The sequence below is a fragment of the Hyla sarda genome, chromosome 5, assembly GCF_029499605.1.
Source record: "Hyla sarda isolate aHylSar1 chromosome 5, aHylSar1.hap1, whole genome shotgun sequence".
Lineage (NCBI taxonomy): Eukaryota > Metazoa > Chordata > Amphibia > Anura > Hylidae > Hyla > Hyla sarda.
Genome location: NC_079193.1, coordinates 163,454,209 through 163,472,987, shown reverse-complemented (window position 1 = coordinate 163,472,987; position 18,779 = coordinate 163,454,209). Strand labels below are relative to the sequence as shown.

General features: G+C 42.6%; 1 long non-coding RNA gene across 1 annotated transcript; it reads right to left on the bottom strand.

Moving 5' to 3' along the window:
* Positions 1 to 7,169: 7,169 nt before the first annotated feature.
* Positions 7,170 to 15,055, bottom strand: LOC130272607 (uncharacterized). Its single transcript, XR_008843644.1, has 3 exons — positions 14,873 to 15,055; positions 8,668 to 8,708; positions 7,170 to 7,281 (listed from the first exon to the last, which is right to left on the bottom strand). It is a non-coding gene; the product is annotated as an uncharacterized LOC130272607 (long non-coding RNA).
* Positions 15,056 to 18,779: the final 3,724 nt, after the last annotated feature.

The window sequence follows — 18,779 nt, the reverse complement described above, 5'->3', positions numbered from 1 at the left end:
CCGACAATTTTTGGTCCGTGGACGACTCAACTACTCAAATGGTCAAAGGCCTTGACAAACCCGGGAAGTCCACTTGGAAGAGACACCATTCCTTGGACATATCTGACTCTCCTGCAAAACAATATGTTATTGAATCTCATGATAATTCAGGAAAAAGTATAAATATTCCCAACACCCCTTTTTATTCAGGTGGTCAGGCTAAAAAATCTTTAACCTCACATATAAGACCCTCGGCCCCAGAGGAAGTTACCACAAACGGGCATCAAACCTCAGATATGGAGGAATTTTATGAGAGTGAGGATAATGATAATAGCCAAGGAGATGTACTGTATATCTCTTTCCAGAGGATTCTGAATCCACTATCTTAGATTCCCAAGGGATTCCATTTTTTAAGCCCTGATGAAAATCAGGCACCCCAGATCAGGTGATTGGACACCTTTACCACAGGTGGCTAAATATGTGGCTTCTTTAAGAAAAAAAAGCCTTTAAATAAGGCCAAAAGGAACAAATTGCGGGTAGAATGACCCTGTCCAATAATGCCTCAAAAGGCATCTATTGCTAGATGTTATAGGACCTCTTACAAAGATCATTAATATTTCAGAACAAGCTGTTATATCAGATGAGCCTGTAGATACCGAAGTCCTAAGTGGTTGGGCTCAACGTGATATCTGCATGCTAGGTAATGCAAATGCTGCAATTTGCACAGAACGTCACAGATCTATTCTAATGTAACCGCAGTTAACCCATCTAGCCCCAAATGAACCCAGTCCTTCTTCTGAAGATTTATTATTCGGGGATTCTTTATTGAAAGATGTTAATAAATTTGTTGGCTTATTTACAATCTAGACAAGGCCCAGACTTCATTATGTGCAATAGACCATTGGGTCTATCATCGACCCCATGGTGCTTCCCAAAATTGATGAAACCAGTCATAGCCACTCTCAGAAGCAGTGGTGTACGCCTGATCATAAATCTAGACAATATACTGATCATGGATTCTTCCCTAACTATAATTCATCGCCATTTACAATGGACCCTTTCTCTTCTCAAGGTGCTAGCTTTTCTTATCAACCTCAAGAAATCAATATTAAACCCTTCCAAAGTAGTGGAATTTTAGGATACCTAATCAACACCCAATCGGCTCTATTGAGTCTTTCCGCAAAAGATGCATATCATTCGCAAAGAAATCCATTCTATCCTTTCAAAAAGCCTAATTTCCTTAAGAACACTCGCTCGTATTGTAGGGTTACTTTCTGCGTCGATTCAGGTAATATTCCCAGCACCTCTACATTACAGGGCCCTCCAAAGACTAAAATCTCAACACCTCAGGGAAGGTCTGAATTATTCAGACAAAATACTATTATCTTTAGATGCCAATACGGAACTACTCTGGTGGCTGCACCACGTTCATGATTGGAATGGAAAGACCATTTTCAATTCCAAACTGGATTTGGTGATAGAATCGGATGCAAGTCTTATAGGTTGGGGTGCCCAATGCGGTCACCAATCAACAGTAGGGAGATGGTCAGAAACCGAATCTCCACTCTATATCAGTTGCCTGGAATTGTTAGCCAGTTCCTTCACCATCAAGAGTTTTGCAAAACTCAAATCCAATTGTTGTATTCTACTTTGTTTGGACAATGTCAAGGCAGTCCAATACATCAATCGTCTGGGAGGTCCCAGACCGAAGATTTTGGCACACATTTCCAAGGAATTCTGGCACTTTTGTCTGGACAAGAACATCGTCCTGAAGGCCGAATATATTCCAGGAATTTCCAATTCTGTTGCAGATTGGAATTCCCATTACCTATCCGATTCCAGCAACTGGAAGTTAGATCCGATAATTTTTCAGAAGATTTTGTCCCTTTGGGGTCCCATGAAGATAGATCTTTTTGCTTCTCGCCTCAATCGTCAACTTCCGCTTTTCTTCAGTTGGCGACCAGATCCAGAAGCATTGGTTATAGATGCATTTCCACAACTTTTGCCTCAAGACATTCTTTATGCATTCCTCCCAATCTCCCTTATTTCGAGGGTACTTCTTCAGATTTGGACACAAGAATCAACAATTGTCCTAATCACTCCATGGTGGCCAACCCAAACATGGTTTCCTCAAATTCTGAGTGTGACCATAGACACTCCAAGGATTATTCTGTTTTATCAATCCCTTTTATTAGACCCAATATGGAATTACCATCCCCTTCTTCTAGCAGGTTCCCTGTATCTAGTGGTCTGGTTCATTTCAGGTCAACAACAGTTGATTTGGAAATTTCACATCAACTAGAGATATCCTATCAGAGGCATGGGCTCCAGGTACCAGATCTGCTTACAGATCATCCTGGAAAATTTGGCTTCATTGGTGCACACAACAGCATTTGCATGCCGTTCATGCACCTTTTTCCCACATCTTAAATTTTTTATCTGACTCTTTTGACTCAGGTAAAGCCTATAGAACTATTAATGTTTATAGGTCAGCCATTTCCTCATCCCACGCTCTTATTGATTCTATTTCGGTTGGCAAACATCCTTTGGTTTGCCGTCTTATGTAAGGTATTCGTTTTAAACGTCCACCTTTACCTAAATACAACTCCACTTGGGATGTATCCCTTTTATTTAATCTTTTTTCCTCTTGGGAGGATAATGAGGATCTAACTCTTAAGTTTTCATCTTTTAAACTAGCTGTCTTTCCTTTTAAAAGGATTTTGGATGTTCGAGCTCTAGATATCCCCAATAGACAATATTCCCCTCATGGGGTTCAATTCTATATTTCTCGTCGCACAAAAACAAATCTACACAATGTTTTCTATCCTATGTTTTCTTTACATCCTAAATTATGTGTTGTCAGATGTCTAAAGTCTTATGAACAAAGAACTGAATCTCTTCGCTTTTCTTCTTCATCATCTCGATTACTAATTTATTTTTGTCATCCTCACTTACCTGTTTCTTAAGCTACTTTAGCCAGAGGGGTAAAACAAACCATGTCTTTAGCAGGTATAGATGTCTCAGTATTTGGTGCTCATTCTACCAGAAGTGCCATGTTAACTAAAGCTGTCCAATTGGGAGGTTCATTGTCAGATATTCTTAAAGCGCCAGATTGGTCCTCTGACACTACTTTCAAAACTTTTTATTTTAAGCCTTAATCTCACGTCTCTTTGTCTGTTCTGCCTTCTAATATATAATTTTTTTTCTATTATATCATAAATTTGTATAGCTTTAAACTTGCAGTGATAGGAGCCTCCGGTCTGATATAAAATTGGTGATTTTCCCAATCCTTGAGACAGAAAATATTGATTTTATGAAGACGGGAGGCGAGAATCATCCCTCCTATTCTTTAACCCACCCTGTATTCCTTTTTCTTATCATTCCAGAATACTAATTACAGACTACAGACAAGATGTTTTCCTACAGAATTCATTGGATCATCGGTTCAACTCATCCTTACTTTACCATATTCCTGGTTTCCTGATTCGCATTTCGAAAGAGAAGGATTCAGTTAAGGTAGCAGTTTATAAAGACTCAGCTCACCTCTGATTGGCTGCATCAGTTACCTATTGCATACCTGTTGCCATACAGATTTTAGTTTTTTTTCTCTACATGTTCTTCTAATGTACTTTAATGTTATTGCTATTTGAGCATTAAAGAGAGTTTAATGCAATGATACTCGCCTACCGTCGTCATAAAATCAATATTTTCCCTCACAAGGGATAGGAAAATCACCAATTACTGATAGGGGTCTGTTATAAATTGCCATGTATAATAGAATCAGCAACAACAAAAAATACTAATAAGACAAATAGATGGGGCAGTAGAGAAGGGGAAAGTCATTATTATGGGGGACTTTAATTACCCTGACATAGACTGGGAAGCTGAAACCTGTAGGTCCAGCAAGGAAAACAGGTTTTTAGCAATAATAAAGCATAATTACCTTTCCCAACTAGTGCAGGACCCAACAAGAGGTAGGGTACTTTTGGACCTTATACTATCCAATAGGCCAGACATAGTATCTGAACTAGAGGTAGGGGGTCATCTTGGTAATAGTGACCACAACATAACATTTTAACTATCCTATAAGAGGAAGTCTACTAGTGGGGCTACAATTTTCACCAACTAAGAGAGAACTTCAGTGGCATTGGGACCGTGCCCTCAGTATTAGAGAAAACCAATTTTGCTTACCAAAACAATTAGGGATGCGATAAATAACAACAGGAAGGCATTCAGACTACTAAAACAAGATGGAAATGGGGAAACATAAAAAAATTATGAGTAGAGGAATAAAGTCTGTAAAAAAGAAATAAAGCTAGCAATTGCAACAGAGAGAACAATTGCCATAGAAAGTAAAATGAACCCCAAAATGTTTTTACATCAATAATAAGAAACTTAAAACTGAAAATGTTGGCCCCTCAAAAAATAATCTGGGTGTAATGGTGGAGGAGGATGAGGAAAAGGCCAGTTTACTAAATAACTTCTCTACCGTATTTACACAGGAAAATCCAATATCAGATAACAGTGGAAGGGGCAAAGTAAATTATCCAGCAAATCTTGACTGTTTAACCCACAAACACACAAATCAACGGTCCCATATGGAATCCATCCCAGGGTTTTTCCAAGATCTAAGTACCGTGCTAGACAGAGCCTAATTTCTTATATTTAAAGGGGTACTCTGGTGGAAAACTATTTTTTTTAATTCAACTGGTGCCAGAAAGTTAAACAGATTTGTAAATTACTTCTATTTAAAAATATTAATCCTTCCAGTACTTATCAGCTGCAGAAGTAAATCCCCATAGCAAACCTCTCCTGCTCTTGACAGTTCATGACATGCAGTATATAGCGGGAAAAAACGGAGGTAGCGCCGGGTGCGGTGTAGGTCTCTAGCCGGTGTAGGTAGGTACCCGGGTGGAGGGTAGCGTGTCCCTTGCCGGTGATGGTAGCTTGGTATGCAGGCCTGCAGCGTGAGGACGGAGCCCAGAGGTGGGTCCGTATGTCGAATGCAGAAAATGTAGAAAAAATGCTGCGGTGGCACTTCCAAGGAATTAACCCAAGGTCGTGGGTGTTGGTATAAAATAAATAATTTATTTTTACAGCATAAAGAAATCAAAGAAAATAAATAAATAAATATTTATTTATTTTCTTTGATTTCTTTATGCTGTAAAAATAAATTATTTACTTTATACCAACACCCACGACCTTGGGTTAATTCCTTGGAAGCGCCACCGCAGCATTTTTTTCTACATTTTCTGCAGTTCATGACATGGACAGAGGTGTCAGCAGAGAGCACTGTGGTCAGACAGAAAACAAATCAAAAAGAAAAGAACTTCCTGTGAAGCTTACATCATCTGATAAGTACTGGAAGGATTAAGATTTTTAAATAGAAGTCATTTACAAATACGTTTAACTTTCTGATTTAAAAAAAAAATAAAAAATTTCCATCTTAGTACCCCAGATTCTATAACAAGGAATGTTCCACAGGGACTGGTGCTTAGCAAATGGGGTACCAATATTTAAAAAGAGGTCAAGAATGGATCCTGGGAACTATGGACCTGTAAGTTTAACATCTGTTTTGAGTAAGATTTTTGAGGGTTTTCTGAAAGATGCTATTCTGGGATATCTTAATGAAAATAACCTTCACAGCACCAATATGGGTTTATGTGGGATTGGTCCTGTAAGACTAATCTGATCATCTTATTTGAGGAAGTCAGTTATAGATTGGACCGGGGTGAAGCTGTTGTATATGAAGATGTTATATATCTGGACTTTTCTAAGGCATTTGATACTGTGCCACACACAAGGTTAGTACATAAAATGAGGATGCTGGGACTAGGGGAGGAGACATGTAAATGGGTAAGCAACTGGCTCAGTGACAGAATGAATAGAGTGGGTATTTATTCTGATTGCTATATTCGAGTCAGGAAGGAATATTTTCTCTTTCATGGGGCAATAGGCATCAGCCGCATGGGTGATTTTTGCTTTCTTCTGGATGAATACAGTAAGGTCTTAGGTTGAACTTGATGGACTCTTGTTTTTTTCAACTTTACAAACTATGTTACAATGTCAAATGTACCAATAAAAACTAAACTCTCCAAAAGTCACAGAATTGCATTGTTATTCATTTTGGTCCCTTTCTCAAATGAACAAGTTTATATTGCAACCACCCTTTTGAGTGAAAATGCATAAACCTTGGGAAAATAAACATTGGGAAAATAGACTGAACAGAGTTACTAGTTTACCATGTTTGGACCTTAAAGCCATTTACAGGATGTGAGATTAATTGTAGATTTTTGCAAAAAGTTTCAGCAAGTTAGGTTTTTATGAATGTACCCTTAATGAAATCTGTCATCAGTGTCCCCTGCACCAACCTGTCGTACAGACAGGAAGTACAGGTGACACTGATAACAGCTATGTTTACCTGACCCCGCTCCATGCTCCTGTTCTCCCACAAGTTTTCTCCGTATGTGGACACAGCAGAAAAGCAGCAGCAGAGACTTCAGGAAGCTCTGCCTATGCTCCAAGTCTGCCCAGGAACAGAAGATATCAGGAGACGGGAACATGGAACAGGGTCAGGTAAGTATGGTTGTCATCAGTGTCATCTGCACTACCTTTCTGTACCGACAACTTAGTGCAGGTCCCAATGATGACAAATTCTACTCCTCTGTGTACTAAATATATGTACACACACACCAGCCCAATCATCACGTCTAGAGTTTAGTGTTTGTTGGTAACCAAGGCAGCAATCTGCACTCGGGTCTCTTCGGTGGTCCCATAGAGAATAATTGAAGTGTGTGTCGCCTGTAGCACGTGTTCTTCTCAGAAAGCTGGGTCCGTTCATCCTGTGGATAGGGGATAAGTTGTTTATTGCCTGACTATCCCTTTAAGGGTACGATCATACAAACCTTACTTGCTGCAAATTTTTGCAAAAATCTGCAAGTAATCTCACAGTCTGTAATTTTCGTGCCTTTGTTGTAATTTTGCATCAATCTACCTAGCTATCTACACATAGTCTATGGATGGCCAGAGGCAAAAGCTGGGTGCTGCAAACTTGCTGCACCAGAACTCTGCTTCCTCTTTGGCCCTTCACAGACTTCTATGGGATGCGGTGCCCGACAGTGTAAATGGTGTCATTCAAATGATATTTGAGGCCCATGCAGATATATTATCAACATTTTTTAATATTTGGCTGGGGGCACACTAGGCATAAAAAGTAGTAATACTCACTTACACTGGTCCCTTGCTGCTGTTCCGATAGCTGATCACTGCTGCTTACTGGTTCATGTGATGTCTCTGCCTCTCCTGTAGAGATGAATGGAGGGGGGTCGGTAACAACCAGCTGATGTGCTGGATGCAAAACATAATTTCCTTAAGCAGAGCCGGGCCCGTTACAAGATATCACAGGGGGTCCCAGCGCATGTACCTCCTGCGATCAGGCTCTTATCCCCTATCCTGCGGATAGAGGATACATTTTGTTTCCCTGGACATCTTCTTTAATTCATTTTATAGGTTGGCTGAATTTAGTAATCTCTGAGTGCTTTTAGCACTTGCACAGGTAATGTCTACTGCAGATGTATATGCAGGTATATTTGTTCTTAATCCAGGATTATTGAAACTGCTTGATAAGGATCTTGACTGGTTGGTTTACCATGGTGCAAGGTGCAAAAATGTAGACAATGTAAGAATGTTCACCATATTCACTCTTTGGCTGCAATCTGCGACACAACACTCGTAAAGGCACAGGGAAGTCTTCCTGTTGGGACAGACAGACAGCACTTTCCCAGCTGCAGGCCCACAAAAAAATCTGTGAAACACAGACAGACCCTTGTTCAACTTCTCCTTTCTTATGAAGAAAGTATTATCCTTTTTGGAGAATGTATTCTAACAGTGCAGACAGGAACAGTAAATTGATTATAGACAGGTGACATGTGCTCTAAGATGTATGTATGCCTATCAAACTTTCCTCATCTCTTCAGCAAGAGCAGAGCTAAGAGACACACATGTGGCTCTGGCAAAAGCAGTGCCAGAACTACCCACATGGAAATTTAGGTCCTCCAATTTCCCCAGGAAATTATGGTTTGACTAGGGTCTTTTCTCCTGCAATGATTGGCTAGGAAACACACATGACCAGTTTAGCAATTAATTGTGTACATTAAAGGCAAGAAATATTAACCCTTGACACTTTTATCACAGCAGTCTATGTAATTAATTTAGTTCAATACATTTGCAAAACTCTCCAGTATCTGATACACACTTTTTGCATGAAGCAAACCTTTAGATTTTAAGCAACCTGACAAATTTTTTTTTGAATGGTAGCCGGCACTGCTGTACTGAGAAACTACATGTTATCTTCCATTCCCCAATTACATGTTATTATGTGTCCATTTCCTCTATGTTACCAGCAATACCATTGGTACTTAGTGCACCAAGACATACAATTATGTTATGAACATGAAGTGAGCACAGGAGCTGCGCTCACTTCATGTGCTGCTGATAGCAGCCGAGACCTCAACAATAATAGGAAGCATCTGTGATCCCAAAAATGCCCCCCATTAATCCTTTAGGAACTGAGATCTGTACTGATCACAGCATCTAATATAATTGATGTGCTTAGATAAACTAATCAGACCACCTGGAGCATAGTTGCAGGGTCCAATGAGTGAAGGTGGTGGCTGGATGTCTCCTTACCTACTCCATGCGGATCCACTTGCATAGTCTGCCTTCAGGTACTGAAGAGTAAAAACATCTGCTATAAATTGCTATAAATTATAGATTGCTATTTTTAGTCCCCTATGTAGACTTATAAAAATGTAAAAGAAAGCCAAACATTGCGGATTTTTGGTCAAATCCCCCCAAAATGTAATAAAATCTAATCAAAAGTCAAATATCAGTGAAACTACAGATCATGATGCAAACATTGAGCCCTCATATAGTTCCAAATACAAAAAAAAAACAAAAAAGTCAGTTATAGGGGTCAGAAATGGGCAATTTTAAACATATTTACTGTTTTCTTAAAGTACAGTACAGTAACAGACAAGAACGTAAATGTATGTACCGTCTTAATCGTATTGACTCACAGCATTAGAGAATGTTTGTTAGTTTTACTGTAAAATGCACTGTGTAAAAATGAGCGGAGTGGTTCAATGTTTTCATTGCACCGTACATTTTATGGTAAAATGATAGGTGTTATTACAAAGTACTATTGGTCACGCAAAAAGCATAAAAGAGTTATGGCTCTTAAAATTAAAGGAGGAAAAACAAAAATGCAAAAATCAAAGTTGGCTGTGTCCTCGAGGCCCAAATCGGCTCTGTCCTTGGGGGGGGGGGGGGGGGGGAGGGGGGGTTAGGCATCAAAATCTTTAATTTTGAGACTATAGAATTTGTAGTGTTTAATGTGGATAAATCAGCTGAAATTTACACAATAGACTTGTTGCTAGAAAATATTAAAGGTTATATATCTCCAATTTAGCCTTTATTTGGCAAATACGCAACCCAAGGTTATTGTTAGTACTAGGTCTATAAATCTCTACAGACTAGAAGCGAAACATGAAAAGTTCACATAAAAGGGCATTGTTTCTGTACATAATATAGCTTAAGGGATAAGGACAAAGTAAGGATTATTTACAGTAAACATGTTACTCTCCGGTAGACCACTTGAGATTCTTAAAAAAAAAAAAAAAATCAATATATCCTTTTCTGTGATTTTTTTTGCAAATTGGCTTATTGTCAACATTCTAAAATTATAAATGAATCACTTTCAAGAGGCAAAGCTGATATTATATATTAATTTGGAGTAGAAGTCCACTCAGCAACTCTCTAGCTAAGTTATAATTGTATTCTGGCAATAATATAAATATGTCCCAATTTAATCAAAATGAATGTAGGGTATGAGCCAATGCACAAAGAAATTCATAACAAATTGCTTATGAAAATCACTTGGTTTTGTAACTTGAAGTGATTCTGTTTGATCGAAAAATTAAGGATCATTTTAAACCTATGCTAAAGGGTTGTTCTAGAACATTAATTCATGAGGATTTATTTAGATATGTCAGAAAATGAATCTGTTACATTATCCATGGCTCTCTTTTTAATGGAAGCCAAGATGTTAGTGTGAAAGAGGACCTGACAGTTTTGTTGACTTCTCTGTTTGCGAAAATATTTGTTTTCCCCATGAAATGAAAACTATGAACCAGAGGCGGTAAGGGAGCTACAGCCCCAGGTTTGACACCCATAGCATCGGGTCTGATTGGCTCACAGTTAGCTCTGGGCTCAGACCTCAGCACGAGCAGTAAACTTACCGTATATCCCGGCGTATAAGACGACTTTTTAACCCCGAATTCGGGGTCGGGGGTCGTCTTATACGCCGGGTATTGGGGTCCGCCATAGGAATACTTATGATTATCTTCCTGGCTCCTGTGTGCGGCTGCAGGCGGGGGCCGGCCAGAGCATGTACAAACTAATAACTGTACAGTATACTTAAAAACCAGGGTGCCTCCAGCTGTTGTGAAACTACAACTCCCAGCATGCCCGGACAGGCAAAGGCTGTCCAGGCATGCTGGTAGTTGTAGTTTCACAACAGCTGGAGGCACCCTGGTTTTTAGTATACAGGAATTCGTTTTCACATGCTCTGGCCGGCCCCCACCTGCAGCCCCACACAGGAGCTGGGAAGATATTGATAAGTATTCCTATGCCGGACATCCCTGTGTCCCGAAAAATATTTTCGGAACATAAGGATGTCCGCGGGTCACTTACCATTCCCCGACCACCACGCGTACTCCTCCGGTCCTCCTGCGGTCTTCCTCCGGTCCTTCTGTGCTTCTCCACCTCTCTATGGTTGTACGCACGTGACGTTAGTGACGTCCCGTGCGTACAACCATAGAGGCGCAGGAGGACGAGAGCTGGCAGGGGCCTGGTGAGTGACCGGCGGCGCGTCATCTACAGTGTTCCGATCACCGCTCCTCCGGTCCCGGGACTGCTGCTATGGTCCATAGGCCATAGCAGTAGATTGTGACCCCGGTGACCGGAACACTGTGGGGGGCAGTACCCAGACATACAGCCTCCAGCCATACACTCTATATGGCTGGAAGTTGTATGTCTGTGGGGGGGAGCTGCCTACTATTGTGGGGGGGGGGGGGGAGCTGCCTACTATTGTGGGGGAGGGAGCTGCCTACTATTGTGGGGAGGGGGGAGCTGCCTACTATTGTGTGGGGGGGAGCTGCCTACTATTGTGGGGGGAGCTGCCGACTATTGTGGGGGGGAGCTGCCGACTATTGTAGGAGGGAGCTTCCTACTATTGTGGGGGGGTAGCTGCCTACTATTGTGGGGGGGGGGGAGCTGCCTACTATTGTGGGGGGGGGGGAGCTGCCTACTATTGTGTGGGGGGGAGCTGCCTACTATTGTGGGGGGGAGCTGCCGACTATTGTGGGGGGGAGCTGCCGACTATTGTAGGAGGGAGCTGCCTACTATTGTAGGAGGGAGCTGCCTACTATTGTGGGGGGGGAGCTGCCTACTATTGTGGGGGGGAGCTGCCTACTATTGTGGGGGGAGCTGCCAACTATTGTGGGGGGGAGCTGCCTACTATTGTGGGGGTAATGCTGACCTAATGTGTGGGAGCTGCTGACCTAATGTGGGGGAACTGCTGACCTAATGTGTGGGAACTGCTGACCTAATGTGGGAGAGCTGCCTACAATTGTGGGGGAACATGCTGCCTACCTAATGTGGGGGAACTATACTGCCTACTTAATATGGGGGGAACTACAAGGTACTGTACATCGCGGTAGGAGGGGTAGTCTTATACGGCAAGTATATCCCAAACTCTATATTTTAACTGTAAAAGTTGGGGGTCGTCTTATACGCCCAGTCTTATACGCCGGCATATACGGTACTATAGCTAACGTCTGATGTCCAGCTCTCCAGCATCCTGTTCTGTACTTAACAAGCTTAATAGGTTGGTTACAGGCCCTGCCTTCTTAGAAGATGAGGAATACCAGCAGTTTTACTTATTGCTGATGTTGAAAGGGAAGACAAGTGCCAGCTCTTTCCTCTTCTGACCTCACCTCTCTGATCAGCCAAACTGCAACTACTTGGTGTAGGATGAGTGAGGGGTCTGTGTGTGACATGGAATGTGAGTCTGGGGTCTGTGTGGGACATATGGGGCCGGTGTGTGACATGCGGGGTCTGTATGTAACATATGGGGTGTGAGTCTGAGATCTGTATGTGACATATGTTGCCTGTGTGTGACATATGGGGTTTGTGTGTATGTGGCAAATGGGGTGTGAGTCTGGGGTTTGTAATAATAATAATAATAATAATTTTATTTATATAGCGCCTACAGATTCCGCAGCGCTTAACTGTATGTATGTATGGGACATATGAGAACTGTATGTGAAATTGAGTTTTTGTATGACATATGAGGTCAGTATGTAACATATGGGGTGTGAGATTTTGGTCTGTATGTGACATATAGGGGTCTGTATGTAACATATGGGGTCTGTATGTGACATATGAGGTGTGTGTCTGGGGTCTGCATGTAACATATGGGGTCTGCATGTGACATATGGGGGATGAGTCTGTATGTGTCATATAGAATGTGAGTCTGGGGTCTGTATGTGACCTATGGGGTGTGAGTCTGGGGTCTGTATGTGACATTTGGGGTCTGTCTATGACATATGGAATGTAAGTGTATGTAAGAATGTAGAGAATGTAAAACGTGTACTACATATGAAGGCCTTGTACATTACTGTTTTAGGTAGTAAGAAGCTGCTGTCAGTTGAGTAGTTTTTTATTTCACCTCACATAGGGGCCTGTACTAGTTACTACTAAATGTGGGCACAATGCAGCCTGCACTATATGGGGGAACAGGATGCAGACTGCACTATATGGGGGTAAAAAATAGGTGGTCTATACTATATAGGGGCACGGAGGCGGCCTGCACTATATGGGGGCACAGAGGTGGCCTATACTATATAGGGACACAGAGGCAGCCTGCACTATATGAGGGCACAGAGGGCCCTAACTGCTTTATAGAGTCAAAGGGGGGGGGGATATGTACGATATAGGGGCAAATAGTGGGCATTATTACTGTGTGGGGCAGTACACATGGGGAGTTTGTATAGAGGTTGGCATAGTGCTGGAGAAAGAAACGTTTTGTCCAACTTAGATTCTGTGTAGACAAGTCTGAGAAAAGTCTACATTGAAGTCTTGGCCAGATGGAGAAGGATGAGAAAAGTGAATGGCTCCAGTAAGAGAATATGTCACCTGTGAGTTACTCGATGTAACTAATGTAATCACTTGGTCAGTGCTGAGCCTGTGTACAGCTAGTATCTACCATAATATGGTATTATTTAGACAATGTATAAGGCATCACTGGATATAACTGCACTGTCATCATTATATTGATATTGATATTGTATGTCATGATATTATTTGTATAGTGGTTGTTTTCAGTCTGTCACCTAAATATAGGAGGTTCTGCTAATTTCAGGTGAGAGGTGAATAACATTATTACTCTTAAAATGGTATTCCACAATTAAAAATGATCTCCCCTCCACAGGATAGGGGATAACTAGGTGGGAGTCTGACTGCTTGTAGCCCCTCCGATCTCTAGAATGGAGGAAACATGTAATTGAAAATCAAGGGAGTGGACCAGCACTCTACTCATTCTTTATGGAGGGGCACTGCTCCATAAGCAGCAGTGGGAGAATATTGAAGAAGGAAGCTGGATGTGCTTGTGTGTGGTCAAGAGTGTGGCTAGGGTTGTGTCTGATGGTGTGAATATGGGTGTGGTTAGGAGCTTGTCTGTAGCAATGGGCACTAACCACAAGTCTTTTGGAGACCAGCAATGCCCCTATTATGGAGCGTCTTTTTTGATAACTGAGTCGTGCTGTTCCCCAGTAATTCTTCCTAGAAGTTTATCAATAATTTGACAACTGGGTGTTGCCAGATGCAGTGTGTCCCTGTTTAATCTGGCACAGTTTAATCAGAGTTGACATAGGCAGAGTGTATATAAATATTCACTTTTGAGAAGGGGAATGGTATAGCCCAATTGTCAATTTATTCATAAATATTCAGGAGGAATGACAGGAGCATCACAACACAGCTATAAGAAATTATGATAAATTTTATTTCATGGGAAATTAAAGGGGTACTTCAGTGAAAAACTATTATTATTTTTTAAATTAACTGGTGCCAGAAAGTTAAACAGATTTGTTACATTACTTCTATTTAAAAATCTTAACCCTTCCAGTACTTATCAGCTGCTGTATGCTCCACAGGAAGTTCTTTTCTTTTTTAATTTCTTTTCTGTATTACCACGGTGCTCTCTGCTGACACCTCTCTCCATGTCAGGAACTGTCCAGAGTAGGAGCAAATCCCCATAGTAAACCTATCCTGCTCTGGACAGTTCCTGACATGGACAGAGGTGTCAGCATAGAGCACTGTGGTCAGACAGAAAATAAATTCAAAAAGAAAAGATCTTCCTCTATAGTATACAGCAGCTGATAAATACTGGAAGGATTAAGATTTTTAAATAGGAGTTGTTCTGTCTTGCTACACGCTCACACAGTGTGTAGTCTGACATTTAGCATAAACCATCCCTGTCTTCCAAATAAGAGGACTGTTCTTTGTAGGTTTGCAGGTTTATTGGTCAACAGGTTGTAATAAGTGGTAAAACTAGAAGAATACAAACAATTTGTATAAGTACATGTATAAGTATAACAACTGCATATATCATACATTGCATAACAGTGAAGCACATGGCAAAATGGCTGCCTATACATAGGATTGCATGGCTAGCTAACAGTCTAACATGCACACAGTTAACTCCCTGAGTAGTACAAATATCTAAACAGCTCTGGATACTATAATGCCCTAGTAACAGAGGTAAGTGACTCACCAGATATGCTGTTACACAGATGTGGAGTTTTAGAAGGGAGAGATGTAGAGCGTCTCTGGTCTTGTGTCCAGGAGACTAAGGACTGCCCCTTCTTCTTCCCAGAATGCCTTGCAACAACCCACAATGCATAGCACCACCCACAAGGCAGAATTCTTATATCAAGAAAAACAAGGTGTAATACAACTTAACACCACTAGAAGGTGCTATAACCACACTAATGAACTCTCAGATATAGTGGCAGGCAGAAAGCAAATTGTAATCGCTTCTCAAACCTGCTAGGCAGAACACTCCCCACCTGGCGTCAACTGACACGACTACTAGGTAGATTGGGTGAAAAAAACAAAACAAGTTCCGCCACTGGCCTGAGGAATAACTTGCACTTGCCAAGCTTCCACACTTGGACTTCAGCTTTGTGTACATTCCCATCTTTGCTTGGGAATGTGTTGGTGATGAGGCCAAATGGCCAATCATTCCGAGGCAACTGGTTGTCTTTCATGAGCACGACATCCCCAGGTCTGATGTTTGGCTTGTTAGTTTGCCACTTCCTTCTTGATTGTAGGGTAGAGATATACTGTTTCCTCCACCTGTTCCAGAAGGCATTAGAAAGGCTTTGCATCTGCCCCCATTGTCATCTGTAGAGGTCTTAGTCATTGAAATCTCCAAGAGGAGCACTCGGAGTGCTGGTCTTCTGCTTAAGTAACATGGCAGGAGTAAGGATGGTCAAATCTTCAAGGGTCTCTGGAAAGGATAGTCATCGGTCTTGCATTTATGATAGCTGAAACTTCTGCCAAGAAGGTGGTCAAGCTTTCATATGTGAGTCTTGTACTCCCCACCTGCAAGAAGATAGAATCCAAGATTTTCCTTGCTATTCCTATCATCCTTTCCCAGACGCCGCCCATGTGAGAAGAATGTGGTGGATTAAAGGTCCAGGTGCATCCTTGCTCATTTAAGTATCTTTCCACATTGGTAATGTCCAGGTTGGAAGGAATTGAAGTTGAAGCTCTTTCACTGTCCCAACGAAATTCGTGCCACTGTTTGAACGAATATGCTTCACGGGCCCTCTGATGGCAATAAAACGTTGAAGTGTGTTTATGAAACTTGAAGTGTCCATTGATTCAACCACTTCTGTATGGACAGCTCTGCTGGTCATACAAGTAAACATGACTGCCCGGCATTTTGCACTGGCGTGAATACCTCTAGTGTGCCGTGTAGCCACCAAGGACCAAATACATCTAAACCAATATTGGTGAAAGGAGGATCTGTTTAAACCTCTCAGTTGGAAGACTGTCCATCTTCGGATTCTGAAACATGCCACAAAGTTTGCGACAGGTAACGCAGTTGAAAATGAGCTTGCTCACACACCTCTTAGCTCCAACTATCCATAGTCCAGCAGCTCGTAGATTCCCTTCGGTTAACAATCTGCTTTGATGTTTCATTTGAAAGTGATGGTGCCGCACAAGCAAAGTCGTGACGTGATGATGTCTGGGAATTATTAGAGGATGTTTCTCCCCGAATTCCACTTTGGCTTTTTGAAGAAGGCCTCCTATTCTTAGCAACCCGTTTTGGTCAATGATGGGATCAAGCTTCTTCAAAGCGCTATCCTTGGCCTTTGCTGAGGAAGTCTATTTCTTTAGTATACCATTCCCCTTGTATAGTGCAAATTATGTCTTTGGACCTTTCCATATTTGTCCTATACATTTGTATCTGTATATATATTTTTATGTAATACTAAAGTAAAAGTTAAGTTTTACTACATCTTCTACCTCATTCGTGTATGTTTCTCATGTTAGGATCTTTACTCTTATTTTGTTCACCAAGGGTTCTATTCATCAGGAGTTTTAGGGTACCTGATATCACCCTTTTCTCTTTCTTGTTTTCTTTTGGGATGCTGGTGGACATATTCTGAGATGCGCTGTGCTGGATCTTGTTGATCTAAGTCTAGTCCGAGTACTTGGCTGTGCTTCTCAGATTCGGAAAAGTCCATGGTTTCTCGGAACTCTGCTTTGGCTATTGCGGCTGCCGCTTCTCTCTCTGCTGCAAGCTTTTCCAAGGATTTTGCTAGCATGCTGTTTCTTTATTTAGTTGTTGCTTTAGTTGTATCTCATGTCCCGCAAAGGAAGCCCTTACTTTTGCAGCCTTCACTTCTGCGTGGGCGAGAGCAGCCATTTCTTTTATGGAGGACTTGCTAGAGTGGCTTGCTTGTGACCTTGTCCTGTATGTTGATGCCTGGCTAGTGGACATGGTGTTCCTGTTGCTGGCTGCTTAATGACTCTGTGCAGGCTCATTCTAGGTGTGGCAGCCGCTGCAATCATGTGCGTAGGACTACGTGGCTGATGGCGGCTCTGTATAGTCAGATCCACTATCGCTGGTGACTAGCATCTGTTTTACTGTTCTGTCTTCCTAAACATTCACACAGTGTGTAGTCTGACATTCAGCATAAACCAGCCCTGTCTTCCAAATAAGAGGACTGTTCTTTGTTGTTCATCCGGTTTATTGGTCAATAGGTTGCAATAAGTGGTAAAACTAGAACAATACAAACAATATGTATAAGTACATGTATAACAACTGCACGTATCATACATTACATAACAGTGAAGCACATGGCAAAATGGCTGCCTGTCACGATGCCGGCTGGCAGGTAGTGGATCCTCTGTGCCAGAGAGGGATTGGCGTGGACCGTGCTAGTGGATCGGTTCTAAGTCACTACTGGTATTCACCAGAGCCCGCCGCAAAGCGGGATGGTCTTGCTGCGGCGGTAGTGACCAGGTCGTATCCACTAGCAACGGCTCACCTCTCTGGCTGCTGAAGATAGGCGCGGTACAAGGGAGTAGACAGAAGCAAGGTCGGACGTAGCAGAAGGTCGGGGCAGGCAGCAAGGATCGTAGTCAGGGGCAACGGCAGGAGGTCTGGAACACAGGCTAGGAACACACAAGGGAACGCTTTCACTGGCACGATGGCAACAAGATCCGGCAAGGGAGTGCAGGGGAAGTGAGGTGATATAGGGAAGTGCACAGGTGAAGACACTAATTGGAATCACTGCGCCAATCAGCGGCGCAGTGGCCCTTTAAATCGCAAAGACCCGGCGCGCGCGCGCCCTAGGGAGCGGGGCCGCGCGCGCCGGGACAGGACCGAGGGAGAGCGAGTCAGGTACGGGAGCCGGGGTGCGCATCGCGAGCGGGTGCTACCCGCATCGCGAATCGCATCCCGGCTGGAAGCGGAATCGCAGCGCCCCGGGTCAGTGGATCTGACCGGAGCGCTGCAGCGGGGAGAGTGTAGCGAGCGCTCCGGGGAGGAGCGGGGACCCGGAGCGCTCGGCGTAACAGTACCCCCCCCCTTGGGTCTCCCCCTCTTCTTAGAGCCTGAGAACCTGAGGAGCAGACTTTTGTCTAGGATGTTGTCCTCAGGTTCCCAGGATCTCTCTTCAGGACCACAACCCTCCCAGTCCACTAAAAAAAAAGTTTTCCCTCTGACCTTTTTAGAAGCTAAGATCTCTTTGACAGAGAAGATGTCCGAGGAGCCGGAAACAGGAGTGGGAGGAACAGATTTGGGAGAAAAACGGTTGAGGATGAGTGGTTTAAGAAGAGAAACGTGAAAGGCATTAGGGATACGAAGAGAAGGAGGAAGAAGAAGTTTGTAAGAGACAGGATTAATTTGACACAAAATTTTGAAAGGACCAAGATAGCGTGGTCCCAACTTGTAGCTAGGGACACGGAAGCGGACATATTTAGCGGAGAGCCATACCTTGTCTCCAGGGGAAAAAATGGGAGGAGCTCTTCTTTTCTTATCCGCGAACTTCTTCATGCGTGATGAAGCCTGTAAGAGAGAATTTTGGGTCTCTCTCCATATGATGGAAAGGTCACGAGAAATTTCATCCACAGCGGGCAGACCAGAGGGCAAGGGGGTAGGG